The 14,437-nt window shown below is 43.8% G+C and overlaps 1 protein-coding gene across 10 annotated transcripts in view; it reads left to right on the top strand.

Annotated features, from left to right (window-relative positions):
- The window catches only part of LOC116840793 (tyrosine-protein phosphatase 99A), a 432,380-nt gene that overhangs the window by 86,718 nt on the left and 331,225 nt on the right, over positions 1 to 14,437 (top strand). Inside the window, exon 1 of one of the 10 annotated variants that reach the window (XR_004377412.1) lies at positions 11,208 to 11,426. The exons of the other annotated variants lie outside the window; for them this stretch is intronic. The gene's annotated coding sequence lies outside the window, so the exon portion shown is untranslated. Of the gene's footprint in view, positions 1 to 11,207; positions 11,427 to 14,437 lie in introns of those variants that run through there. 10 annotated transcript variants of the gene reach the window in all.

Here is a 14,437-nt window from a genome sequence, read left to right as displayed (position 1 = left end):
AGAGAGAGAGAGAGAAAAAAAAGAGAGAGAGAGAGAGAGAGAGAGAGAGAGAGAGAGAGAGAGAGAGGGAGGGGAGAAGGGAGGGAAGGAGGTAGAGCAGCAGGGGGCGAGGAGGTGGAACAAGAATGGAAATAAAGAAAAATTCAACGATCATTTCGCCCGCTAAAAATGCGACCACCTACGTCGAAGATGGGACGGGGTACACTCGAGCCGGAGGGCTAAGAGAAAATATATAGAATCGGGGTCCCTCGGGTATCTCGTGATATAAAAGGAGACAAAATACACACAACCCGCAGGCATACGAGATATGGGTCTCGCGGAGGAATGAAAACGAGATTTCCCTCCGCGTCGTGGAATCGCCCTGTTCGCCCGCCCTCTACCGCCCGCGCGTTTTCTCTTATTTTTCTTAAGAATGTTCCTTCCTTTCGCTACGTGCCCGTTCTCTCGTAGTTTTCTTCCCGACCAATCGTGACCATCCGCCGAGCGATACAGGCGCTTCAAAGCTTTCGGCCTTATTAACGGACGTGAGGAGGGTGAGAGAGGGTTGGCGGGAGAGCGGTGAAGGAGGAGGGGTAGGGCAGACGTGGAAAGAAAGAGAGAACCGGCTGACGCGACGATTTTCTTACTACGCTCAGCGAGAGTCAGCAGGACCGACTACGCGCGTTGACTTTATTCCCTGACGTGTTTTGCAGATAATTGTATCAATTTGCCGGCATCTAATAAGGATCCGTCGGGTGCGCGCCCTCGCGGTGGGAAAGAGAATGAATGGATTAACCTGTTATTCGCTGCATCGCATCGTCGAATATACGGGTGTGGCGCGCGGCCGCGTACTCCCCGCTCGCGTTTATATTCTAATGTTATTGCGCGCGGCATCGAGGTACCGCAAAGGAACTGGATGCTAGCAACTGTCTTATCGTTCCATATTCTCTCCTTTTTGCCTCTCTCCTGTCGAGCGGGGTACTTTGTTCTCGAATACGTACGAGATGAGATCCCAAGCGAGTTACGCGGGAAAGTTTGTCGATAAAAATTCCATCGAGAGAGAGCTTCACTAGCCGCCTTGATTTTTGACCTTTAACGTCGTCCTGACCTGCAGAATTGACCGGCTGCGTGGACATGCCGCTCGATTTTAAACAGAAAAGTAATCTCGCGCCTCGTTTCTACCTGCGTGTGTCGCTTCTCGTTATGTTCGCGCCTCAAGGGACAAGGGAATGCAAGAGTTGAGGAACAGTAGTGGATAACAAGTAGATCATTATTCGAGCAGAAGATATCAACAATTCTGTCGCGCTTTTCGCGTGCGTGCGCGTGCACGAAAGAGTATTACTTGTACTCGCGTGTGTAATAAATGTGCAACGAATAATCCTGTCGGATTATTTGCACTTCGAAGAGCTCGAGTTGGCCGCCAGGTTCACATCGATAGGGAAGGAATTGGTGGTACACGCGCAAACATATTCTGAAAAATTTATTATTCGCCTGCAAAGAGAATCGGTAATACGAGCCAACATAAGTGTGCTGTAAGAGAAAAAATATTTAAAAATTAACGTTAACGCAGCATATTTTTACTTGTATTAGTACCACGTATATTTCAAATAAGAATTTATACATTTTCTTGAAACTTTAAGAAAAAAATAGCTTCTATGAGAGAGAAAGATAGAGAGGGATTATTTATTCTTTTTAAATAACAGAATTCAAGTAAACATGCTGTCTCAGTAACCACAGAATAAATATTTACTAATTTTTAGACATTTTCCCTCAATGTGATTGTGTGTCTTTGTTCCTTTGGAAGACAACTGGATGATTCTTCCTTCATTATTAATAGAATGCGGGTATCTGAGAAATCGCATGTTTTTCCTCCCCTATAAAACGTTAGTGCTCGCGGCACAATTTCTTTCGTTATAAATAATTCTCTCAGCCAAGGTGAAATTAACAAAAGTAGATGAAGGCATTGCAGGGCGCGTATCGGGAGAGTTATATTTAAAGTTTAAACCAATGGAAATGACCCGCTTTAGGAAATACTTGAATACCAAACTTATCTCTTACTGAAATAACTTTAATATCTTCCATATTAAATAATCGCGACTACGTTCCGAATGGAACTGTGATTACGTCACGGTCCACTCGGGATTAATTTAAGGCTAAAGTTCTGTTTCTGATTTCCGCTTTCGGGGCTTAATTCGTCGGATCCCTTCCTTCCCGTCTGCACCCGGCGGTCGTACCGATGAATCTCTGTAGCTCGTCTAGGCTGCAGCGGCATGAACCGCATCGATGACACGCCGGTGACGTAGGTGTATATACAGATATACACGTATATACGTGGTAGAACGTGTGCTCGATGTACGGCGAGATAGAGCAAAGCGCATCCGTATTACGTGGGGTCGATCGGGCTAGACACATACCTGGTGGAGGTGGTTGCATACACACACACGCACGCACGCACACACACACACACACACACACACACACACACACACACACACACACACACACACACACATAAGTGTACACACATGCACACACCCACAACGCGCGCGCGGCTACGTAGACTCGCAGGTAGGTGAGTATATCGTTTGGGACGTGCCTGGATTAACGAATGAGTAATAACCGGCAATGGTAGCTGTAGCGACATTCGCCCGTGCATGCGGCATCGTCGTGGAAACTTTACTACCAGCGCCGAAAGTGCAGATACCATGTCGTTGCGCGGAAACCCCCACCTCCGCCTCCTCCACCGCCACCGCCACCTCCGCCTGCGCCTTCGCCTCTGCTTGCCATGTCGCGGCAATTAATATGCGGATTACAAGATATCGTTTAAACGGCGCCGCGCGAGATCGCGGGAAAACCGGCGCGAATCTATCGCCGTGTTCGATACCGACAGGTGTCTCGCGGGGGATGCTAAGCACCGCGACGACGTTTTCTACTCGCCGTCCTCCCCTGTCAACCCACCCATCCACCCACTTACCCTCCCTCCTTCCCATCCTCCGCCGCGACGGGGAACTAGAGCTCACAGGTGCGCCTCTATATCCGCGTCACGTCGTCTTGTTATGGATTTCGATAAACGATAACGTCGCACGGTTCGCTCCCGTAGCCCATCTCGAACGTTAAAATGTAGATCCGCGCGGGGGGAATTTCGGAAAAATGAGGAAACTGGGTCGGAGATAACGTGATAGCGCGAGAGCGCCGCGGCGTTGCGGGAGATTTGAGATTCGCGGAGAGGTTTGCGAACGTTGCGGTATCGCGCCGATCGGGAGGTTTCGTCAGGCAATTATACGAGATGACCTTCTTCCGCCTTGAAGTGGATCAGTAAAAATATTTCTGATTGAACCAGCGCGAAAAGACCATTTCACGGTCCGTGAGTACACGCTGAGATTTTCAGTAGAAACGCTTCCATTTTACTAAACTATATAAGTGCATATCAAAGCCTCCGAAGGTATACACTTAATTAAAGGGAAAATAAGAGCCTGTAAGAGTCGCGTGCTGGATCTTAGTGCGAATAAGTTGGCGCGGCAGGATAATGATATCTGACAGTGTTAGAATATTTTTGCGCCGAATATTTTCGCGGACTCTTAATGTGCGCGATGAATTCACCTTTCACGTCAGACTCGACGTTGAATCACGTTTATTATTTGATTGATTCTCTCTTTCATTTATTCGAACTTAATTCTGCACATTTTAGTGTTGCGAAAAATACTGCCTCAGTCAAGAGTCGAACCTCCCCACTTGCCACACTCTTTATTATTCCGTCTTATACTTCGTGATTTTGATCAGTGCACTGAGAGAAAAAAATAGTTGATCCGATTAAAATTATAGTTATTTTGGCTTAGGCTATATTTTTTGGTCCTTTCAAGGTAAAAATTGGAGCAGTAACATATACATAAACTTATTACGATAGAATTTAATAAAAAAATAGTTTTCTTAATTATAATTTATATTAATTATTTCCCTATGTGATTATAATTACAAACATCAAGTATTTTTCTTTTAGTGTAAAGATAAGATTCCACCGCAAAATCTGTAAGGATTTCAATAGATATAGTACATTTCAATGAAGAATACACTGATTATATTGATTATACTTTAGAGAGTTAATACTGAATACATTGTATTCAGTGAAATTATCTCTTTCTCTCTCTCTCTCTCTCTCTCTCTCTCTCTCTCTCTCTTTGTCTTTCTATCTGTCTCGCGATATATTTCACAGCCGCGACTGTTTTTTAAGCTAAAGAATAAGTATCTGAAAATAACATGGAACCTTGTCTTTCGGGAGTATCGAAAAAGCGGAAGTTGCGATCGCTGGGTGTTACGGCGGGCGATAAGGAAGTGCGGAAAGAAGACGAAGTTCAGGTACACTTAACTAGGTAGAGAGTATCGCGGAGGCACGCGATCCCCGATAGCGGATAATAATAAATAGCTCAGGGGGGAGGAACGAGACGCGGAGAACAATGGACGGCGGCAAATAATTTCCGAACTCGCAAAGAGCAGCCCTGCTTGCTGCTGCCGTGGTCGGGTTAAGTTTCACGTAGAACGGCCAAGCAGAAGTGGAAAAAGAGACGGATGGAGCCGGCCGGGGGATGGGAGGAGGGAGGCGGTGGGATCATGAGCGAGGGTCCATAGAAAGCGAGAGAAAGGGCGAGGTGGAAGATGAGCGAAGGCGGGCATAAATTCAAGCATTTTTCGCGAAGTTTTGGCCCCCGGGACACCGTAATGGCGCGCGCAGCGAGGCGAGCACGGCCGTTTATGTCTGAATATGAGGTGGGGTTGGGCTCGCGCGACGAGAGCAAGAGGGAAGCTGTTAGGCAAGATGTGTCTAACCTGGGCCGCTTTTCAGTCTCGTGTCACACGCGGCCAGAGCGAAAACGTTATTGCTCAGTCCGGCAGGATGTGACGTCGTCGAAATCTGGACCCTCTCTCTTTCTGTCGGCGCGCGCCGGATAGATTTATCCGCACCGTGTCATTATTGGGAATTGGCGATGACCCGTGATAGAAGCACGTGTCCCCGTTGCCGTAATTAAATCGACGGAAGCAAAGAGCAAATAGGGTTACGAGCGAAAAGCGTACGGCTTTCGCGTCGTTTATTTCCGGCTGGGTTTCAATTTTCGATGAACTGTAAACGCAAAACTATTTTGTGTGTGGGTATGTTTGTATGTATATATTTTTATATATAATATATATGTAACATTTCGCGAATTATAATCGCATAATGTCTTCATTCACCGGTAATTAGATAATTATCTCTTCTAATAATGTATAACTGCAAAAATATATGTCAATGGGATTATTCATTGTACGACGGCTTCGCGATATTTCATATAGTTCTTTCCCGCGTGATTCCACGCGCAACACACGCGACGTGCATTCGAGAGGGCAGAAAATGCATATATCTCGCGTCATTAGCACAGCGAGTAAGAGAGAAAGAGAAAAAGAAAGAAAGAAAGTAACTCCAATAATTCCTGCCACCCGGAAGGAAAAAATAATGTCGCGAGTGCTGCAAGGAATGGCGGAAAGACTGCGGAGTGTATACGTTTGAAAATAATACTCTCTGCGACGGTAAGGATTTCAAGCCCGGGAATAGTATCCCGCGTAGTAGTAATCCTGCCGCGGAACACACTAACGGACATTGTAATGAGATTGCACTTACAGATTTCCGCAAAAGTCAAAATTCTACCCTAGAGCCTCGCATTTTCTCCTCTCTCTTTGTGGTTTTGTGCGCGGTAAGACAACGTCGTTTCATGTAGAAGAAATTTTCATTATGTACGATGCAATGTTCGTACGGCAAGTAAGACAAATGTGATATCCATATCGCTTTCTCGCCTTTTCTCTCTCTCTCTCTCTCTCTCTCTCTCTATTCTTTATTATTTAATAATTTGTTTTATATTAGTAGTTCTATTTTTATATTAGTAGTTCTATTTTTTTTATTAGTAGTTCTAGTTTTTGAAAAACATAGTATTTTAACAAACACAGCTAACATACACTACTATCTATCATGTTGCGCTTGAGGGAATCTACATCCCAGAGCGCTTAATAAATATTACTTTCTCTCTCTCTCTCTCTCTGTCTGTCTGTCTCTTTTTCTGCCTCGCGTAGCGCGTTGCTAGAATTAAATCGTACGCCATTTACGTGTGTCTAACAGAGTACTCCCTTAATACATAGAAAAGGTTGGAGTATCTATAGTTTGTCCGAACCGAAGAGAGAAATGTGAGGAGATAGCATTGTCTATAAAATACGGGAGAAATGTTAAGCCTGCTTTGCGGAAGAGACTCGTGGAACGGGCGTGTGTTAAGATAGGATTTCTCCGGGGATTTTACGGCGAAAAAATGGCATCTCTTATGTCGATCAGTTTTGCATGGAGAAACGCTCGTCGGGGAAGATCGATTCCCCTAACGATGCCGAACTTTGCCCTGGCACCGTTATATTACCCGGGCCTGAAACTATGGTCGCGGTTTACAATTTTCTCCGGACCGATAAATACCGGGTGCGAAATAAACTTGGCGCCAGCTGGTGGCGCGAGCGTGCGCGATTATAAAGAAGCCTGAACGTGGATTACTCGTATATCGGCTCTCTGCGGCCTGAAAATTAAACGCGACGTTGCGGTTCCTTCCATCTCGCCAAATACGCCGAACGTCCATATAATAAGGCCATCCGCTCGGAAACATCGCCCCGCACAGTATTTTTTTCACGGTCAGTTCGCACTCTACGTAACGTAAACAGTTTTTTGCAGAAAAATATTGCACAATGTACCGGTATGCGCAGTATGCGCGCGATTCATTGCATTTTCAGCAGAAATGTATATAATCTGTAACAATAATATGACATTGTAGTATTAACACTGCAGTTTGTTTCACGTGTTAAAAATACGACACGAGAAGTATAGGGAGGGAAAAATTACAAACGCGGTGAGAAGAAAAAGAGAGACAGAGAGAGGAAGATTAGAGTAGAATACAATTTAACAACTTGCGGTTCTAAATCCATTTTATAGTAATAGTAATTTCACAGCAGTACAAAGAAGAGAATGGCAGAGTTTGAGTGACGTGCGAATAAAAGCATAAGTAAGAATATAGACGCAGAAGCGGGACTGACAAAATTTTATCGCAGATTACATTATATTATATTATCATTAGCATATTAAGTCAAAGCGCAGGGGAGATTGCGCAGCACACAGTAGAAAGCATTACCTTAGATGCAGTGTATTGATACGAAAGTTACATAGCGCGTTTAGCAAGAGCGGCAATGAGAGAGAAAAATATCGTAAGTATGAGTGCAAAATATATAGTGAGGTTATAAATCAAATAGTACGTAAGCAAAGTGTTGCAAGCAGGAAGAAATAAATAATGAAAGAAATAAATAATGAAAGAGAGAGAGAAAGAGAGAGACAGAGGAAACAGTTGAAAAACAGCTAAATGTCATACGAAATCGTTTGTGCAGTCAATGAATATGCTGAAGTCGATAGAGAAAATACGTGGTTTGAAACTGCGAATCGACTTCGTAACTTGCTCGGTGTGCTTCGGTAATGTTAATATTTATTCTGTATCACGAACACAAAACCGCGCACGATAGAGGAGAGCGAGTCAGACGCGCGCGGAGAAAGAGAGCGAAATTGGAGACTCGGCTCGACGTGAAGAACAACGTTGTTTTGTGTTCTGCCTTTGTCTAAATCGTGCTTTGCTTTCATTTTCTGTCGTAGTGATTCCTTCGGCAACCATTCCGTGACGTGAATTCAAAATGGGGAATGAAATTCGATGTTCTGACAGAGCTGCAACGAGTGGTTTCACGCAGATTAACGAAATTAAAGCAAGGGTCGACTCGCGCGACGTGCTCGAACGTGCATACGAAACAGATATCGCAGTCTATTTTTCCCGTCAGCCCTTTCGTTTTGGAACTCAATGTTCGATCGGTGACTCGCGCATATGTTGCGACACACATTCAAGGAGAGAATCGTATTTTACTTTATTCTAGATAATTCTATATTCGCATATTCTTCTCCAATTAATTCGAATTAATTCACATTCTAACACGAATTCTAAATAATTTCTCTCACCGTCTCCTGAGTGTTTCACTTATGCAGATCATATAAAACTTTATATAATTGTTCCTTACCCCTATTATATTATGCTCGCGAGTTAAGTGCCAATTATAAGGGATCGTCACGTCAAGTTTTATCGAATATTTAAATTCACGAGAGATACGTACATATTAATATCATAATTATATCATATATGAATATTAAGACACATAAAGTAATTTGAAGTATCTCATATAACGGAGACTCTTATCAGTTTCCATAATTCTGTATACTTCTTTTATCTATAGCTGCTGGTTTTTCTTATGAAACCGCACGTTATGATCGATAACTGCATTTCATTTTCAAACGTCATTCCGCTAATTTCAGCGATTTTACTCGATTCCGATGAATAGTGGATATCTGATATCCAGCCGATATACTTCCCTTTAACCGCGCTGGCCCGCGCCGTGATTCCTGGATGAATTGCTAATAAGAACGGCTGCCGGGCCGAAGAAACGGGTTACAGTCTATGACTGCGAGGCCGTTTTGTGTACGAGTCATGGCAGCCGTATGATTTCCCGAAGTGCATGTAAGAAGAAAAGCGGGCGATAAAAACACGGAGGTACGTACGTATGTACGTACGACAGCGAATAAGCACGGCGAAAGGGAAAAATGCAGCCGGGTGTTCTTTCCCGCAACAACGATATCCGTCCGCTCGTAGATAGCTCGCTCGATCCGGCTCGTCAAAGGTAAATGCCCCGGACAGATAAATTTGTCGTACCTGAAGTATACACGCGGACGAAAGAGAAAGAGTGAGGAAGGGAGAGAGAGAGAGGGGGAGGGAGGGAGAGATGGATAGATGCATATACGGATAGCGCCGCGAGTCACCAAGAATTTACAGAACCGCATAGGCGAATTATACGGACGAATGCATCGAGCAAACGGCCGGCCCGTTTACGAAATGTTCCGTACCTAGTCCTACCTACGGGACTTCACCCTCATTTCGCTCGCTCCGGCTGCGCTCCGCGGCAAGACGAGAGAGAAATTCTGCAGGATGCTCCCTGCTACCTTGCCCGAGGTCATTCCTACGGAGCCCGCGGTGCCCTGCGCTACGGTGAAAGATTTTAATTAATTTCGGGTATACAGGGAGAATACTTTGATAAGACTCCGCGGTTCTTTTGTCGGAATTATGGGGGAATCCGTTTGTTCCCGTCTCCTCCTCGCCGTACTTTAATTTTGCTGAATTTCTAACAGCGATTCCACCCCTTCGCTCTCTTGCCTTCCTTCCTTCCTTCCTTCCTTCCTACCTTGACTGAAGCCGGTATGTTTAATAATGTATTAAATAGTAACGACGATTAATCGTAATTTCGCACCGACGATTCTCGCCATTCGTTGTGGAAGAATCAATAAAGAGCTTCATGCTCGCCGCGTGTATGTATGCGCGCGCCCCTATATGTGCACGATACGCCGAATTATTCGAATTCATTGATCCCTTTCGTCGCGAATTGCAAAATTTCATTTCATATGCATGTATTAATACATCCCGCATCCCGCGGGAAACGGGTGAGAGGTTAAAAGATTCGTGGTCATACGTGAGATGAGGGTAAACCGAGTCGAAATTTTAGTGCCACATTTTAATCCTAAAAATTCTGCCCAACTTGGATTACACTGTACGGTACGGTCCTACCTTGGCGTGAAAGAGATGACCGCTTAATGCCATTTTCTCCATTGAATTGTCCTTTGAAAAAAAGTATTATATTTAATATCCCATTATATTTTGCGGAGAAAAAAGCTTTGAACTAAATTTGGGTCACAAGAACCAGAAATTCTGGGTCTTTCAATTAAAATGACTCGTTCATTACAATCAATAGAAACTTCATGTTAATGCGATCAAACTTTTTTTTCCATGCTCAATATTTTACCTGCATTTAATCGTTATTTACGATTTTAATAAGCAGTGTATTAATTGTGTAATTCAGTTAACTGCAGGCAGAATATGCATGCGCGCGAAAAGCAAATAATTTGAAAAAGATCAGTGAACAAACAAATTTTATATATTTTAGTAATCTCTTCATTATTCATTGTTTTCGTTGGCGTTGGAAACGCAAATATATATATCTATACATCCGATATAATGTATCGCTACATGGCGTTTTGGTGTCCTGCGTTCTCCGACCCAACGTTCTGCTCCTGGCTGCCCCGTCATGGCAATCCGGAGACTAACTCGCGGTACTGACACTTGCATGGGTACGATTCGATCGGTGAAACGCATGCTAATTAACGATGCCAACAGAAATTCGATCAAGTGTTTCAAGAGACGGCGAAAATTGTTGCGCAAAATGTAGTGTAACGCTCGGTGACAATTATGGATAGAGTTTCTCAAGGCAGTGTTAATATATCTCCCGCCATTTGTAGAGAGGAAGTGAGTGAGTGAGTGAGCGAGCGAGTGAGAAAGAAGCTGCAATGTTCTTCGTCATTTCAGTCTTAGAGCTTCTGTCTCACTCCTGCTAGAGTTCTTCTCTCGCTCCCACTCACGTCATTCCTAAAAATGGCGGACAGGATGCGGACCAAGTAAAGATCATCATCCTAACTCTGAGCCATAGTGGAACGCTAGCCCCAATGGCTTAAATTTGAAGAAACTATCAAGAAATAAAATGTACAGTTCAGACGACTAGAGGAACTCTAGCCACGAACAAAATTACGCGACGCGCGAGAACATCAAAACAATAACCGAGTATCAAAACAAATAGACTTATCCCCTCCTATCAACCGCCAACCGTCGTCACCGAGCGCCAAGCGATTTACAACAATCAAAATACCGCGGACCTTCAAGACAACCGAACGTATCTTCGTGAGTCGCGTACTTTCTCGAATGTTCATAACGACAGTTTCGAGTCGGCAAGCGACACGTGTGTGTACACATACCGGTGTAGTAGTACACGGAGGGAATATTATAGTAAAAATTATAATACAATTTTAGAACTCCGGGAATAGACTGGCACTATGATGAAAGAGAAATTATAATAAATTATAATAAAATTACAATAAGTAAAAGTATAACTATGAACATATAAGAAAAATTACCATAAATGTGATAAGAATGATCATGTTTATGATTATTTTTACTATGTCTTATTATAATTTTCGTAATATAGTGCCAGTCTTTATTTCCGGACTACTAAACTTGTATTATAATTTTTATTACAATATTTTCTCCGCGTATGCTATTTGTCACTTATCTCGAGTAATTAGAATATTTAATTTGCCTTTGGAAATGCTTAATCAGGCTCTTGCGTTTAGTACGTATATCTTTGATCAAACCGTATCTACGCGAGTGTCAGTGTCCATGAGCAGTCAGGATGCTGGGTCGAGAAACCAGGATGATTGAGAAGATGCAGGATGTTGGAACGCAGTCGGCGATACATCATGTATTCTCAAAGTAAGTCAAATCATTTATTATATAGGGAGTTTCCGTTTTCAATGGACATTTAATAGACCTTCTAAGTGGAAAGAAATATCCGAGTTGAAATCCAGTTCGTTCATAGTAGATGACCGACGTTGTTTTGCGTGGCAAGTAATTATAGTTTCATTAATCTGTGATTAATCGTCAATCTTGTATTTACTTTTACGTTATTTAATACAAAAAACTTTGGACCAACAACTGAATACTCCATGTGAGTCTGTAATTAATTATATTTTCAAGCAAAGAGATCTTAAATAAGTATGAATACTGGCCTTAAAATATAACATAAACGTCGCTGATTTATCTAATAATGCTTTTGACGCGAATGCGATCTTGCATATACAAGGGTGTCCCTGTAACTCTCTCCCGCAATTTTTGTGAGAACGTAGAAGGGATGAACACAAAAGTTCTATATCGTTTCATGTTCACATCAATCCGTAACTTACTTAACTTACTTTCCGTTCTACGTTCCCACAAAAATTGCGGAGGGGAGTCTGGGACACTTTGTATATCCGTCAACATTTTTTTATCTTTAGTTCAATTATTGTTGTCTCGTTATGTTATTTTTCGCCTTATTATCATACGGAATATTTATCTAAATTTGTGTTGGTAAAAACGGCATTATTTACCCATTACTTATCCATTTCGCGCATTGATTAAAATCAATGTATGTATTATTTATTACTTGCTTATCTCGCAATTTGCGCTCTCCCTTTATTTGTACTTTGAATAAGTTAGTTAATTAATATATTGCTGATTGGATTTGAGAATAAAGATTAAATGCGGAATGCAACGTCGAGATAATCGAATATAAATCGGTTCTGAAATAAGTCTTGTAAGATTCATCACATGGAGAAAATGGCAGTAAAATAGGACAAGTAATTTGTACAATATTACATTCCGAGATTCATTATTCCTTCGAGTTTGATGACATTTATAGGATTAATAAATAAAGGATTAATTAATAAAATTAATTTGTTGAAGCCGAGATTTCAACTCGGAAACCTCTGGATACTTTTCGCTTTTGCCGTTAGAAACAGATTCGATCGTGCGATAAAATTATTACACACACAGTCGGTCATGTGGAAATGTTCCTGACAATCGTCAGGCATTGCTTTCGCAGAAATACCTCATATCTGTCTGCGGCGACAGAGATTTGCCGGGAGATTTACCGGGAGATTTCTACTTGAAGAAATATTTCTCGAGCGTTGCGAGGTCTCACCGTCCTCGATCTGGCGAACTAACAATCCTCCGTCGTCTGCCATCCGATAGATTCCGATTAAGACGTAGACGCAGTAGTATAGGAAAAAGTTTCGTACACACTTGGCCAATACGAGTTTGAATACCGGCGGGGCACGATCGATACGAAACGCGGACTGGCATTTCGCGATTTCGCCGGGCAACTGTTCGCCGCCATTTATTATCCAATAAATCGCGCGCATTCTTTCGCGGCGGCGCGACGGTATTATCCGGCCGAGCTGGGCCGCGAGTTTATTAATGGGGACGCGGGCTTTGACCAAATTAAAACACGCTCGCGCGAGAGTGACCCCCGACTGGGCGCCGAGCCGAGCCGCGCCAAGCCGCGCCGAGCCAACGGATATTCATTTAAGAGGGATTTACCCCGCACGCGCGCGCGCGCGCGTCGGTCGGCTAACGTTCTCGCCGGCATTCATCCTCGTCTCGTTGCCTTCCCCTTCACCCACCTCCTCCCTCTTGCGGCTCTTACTCACCGTACGTTCGCGCACGGTTCGAAGGAGACGGCGAATTAAACCGAAAGCGATAGAAGTCGGATACGGGACGAGAAAGAGAGTTATATAGCGTTCTGCGCGAGATATCGCAAAGAGGGCGCAAGAACATTGGGGAGGAGTGCCAGCAGTATACGCATCCACCGTAAACGACGTTAAAGAGAGAGTTTAGTGGCGTAAGTCTTTCGCGCTCTCTATCACCCCTTCCCCTCCCCCTTCTCTCTCTTTCTCTCTCTCTTGCGCGCGCTCACTCGATCGCAGCGGCTAGCCGAATACCATATATTTCATGCTCGGCCTTTTTTCCTTTTTTTTCTCCCCCGTCATCTGTCCGTCCGTCCGTTCGTTTTACGAGTTCCATCCTTTTGCCCCGCGCGATGGCTGATTTATCGCGTAAAGCCCGGTGATCGTGCAGGACGGTCGGCGCGCGATGTCCTTTCTCTTTCGAGCCGACGAATTATATTCGCGACGGGCGCACAGTCGGCCGAGCGGAACGCGAACGGTTACGTTACGTAGGGCGGATAAATTGTTTACCGAGCGGATAACACGAGAAGAACGATGATGTTTGCAGTGAACGATAGCGCGCGCGCGTGTGTGTGTGGGAGTGGACAGAGGAGGGGAAGAGCCGATCGGACGGTAACGAGTTATGTGAAATTTTCATTTTTCGCTATCGCATGGTCCAACATCGCCCGCGCCGTGTATCGTGTACACAGAGGGAGAGGGAGAGAGAGAGAAAGAGAGCGTTAAGAAGCGATCGTTCAATATATAATCGGCGGCCCCCGATAACTGCGGCTGCCGGCAAACGCGGCGAAAGTGTAATCACAAAACACACTGTGCACGGCCGACCTCGTTATTAAGCCACAAGATCCTGCTATTAAGTCGTCACGAGGCGAGGGGAAACTTCATTGAATCAGTCGAAAAGTTTCCTCTTTTCTTCCTCCTCCTCCTCCCTTCCCGCAAAATTGCAAAACCCATTAATAAAACTGCACAAAGGCATTTCATTTCCATGCCATTCCATTACATCGGCGTCTGGAATTGCGTGTGTCAGAAAAAAAGAAAAAAAAAGGAGAAAGAGAGAAAGAGGGAGGACAGTGGAAACGAATTTTTGGCATTTTTGTAATAAAGCCTTTTGCAAGAATGATCGATTCGATTACAAGATAGCGAATGTGATTTTTGCTGTTGAGCTAAAGAGAGAGAGAGAGAGAGAGAGAGAGAGAGAGAGAGAGAGAGAGAGAGAGAGAGAGA

Source organism: Odontomachus brunneus, unplaced genomic scaffold (assembly GCF_010583005.1).
Source record: "Odontomachus brunneus isolate Ranch 3 - 2012 unplaced genomic scaffold, Obru_v1 Obru_scaffold_011, whole genome shotgun sequence".
NCBI lineage: Eukaryota > Metazoa > Arthropoda > Insecta > Hymenoptera > Formicidae > Odontomachus > Odontomachus brunneus.
The sequence above is the reverse complement of the archived record's forward strand: the minus strand, read 5'-3'. Positions and strand labels throughout refer to the sequence as shown.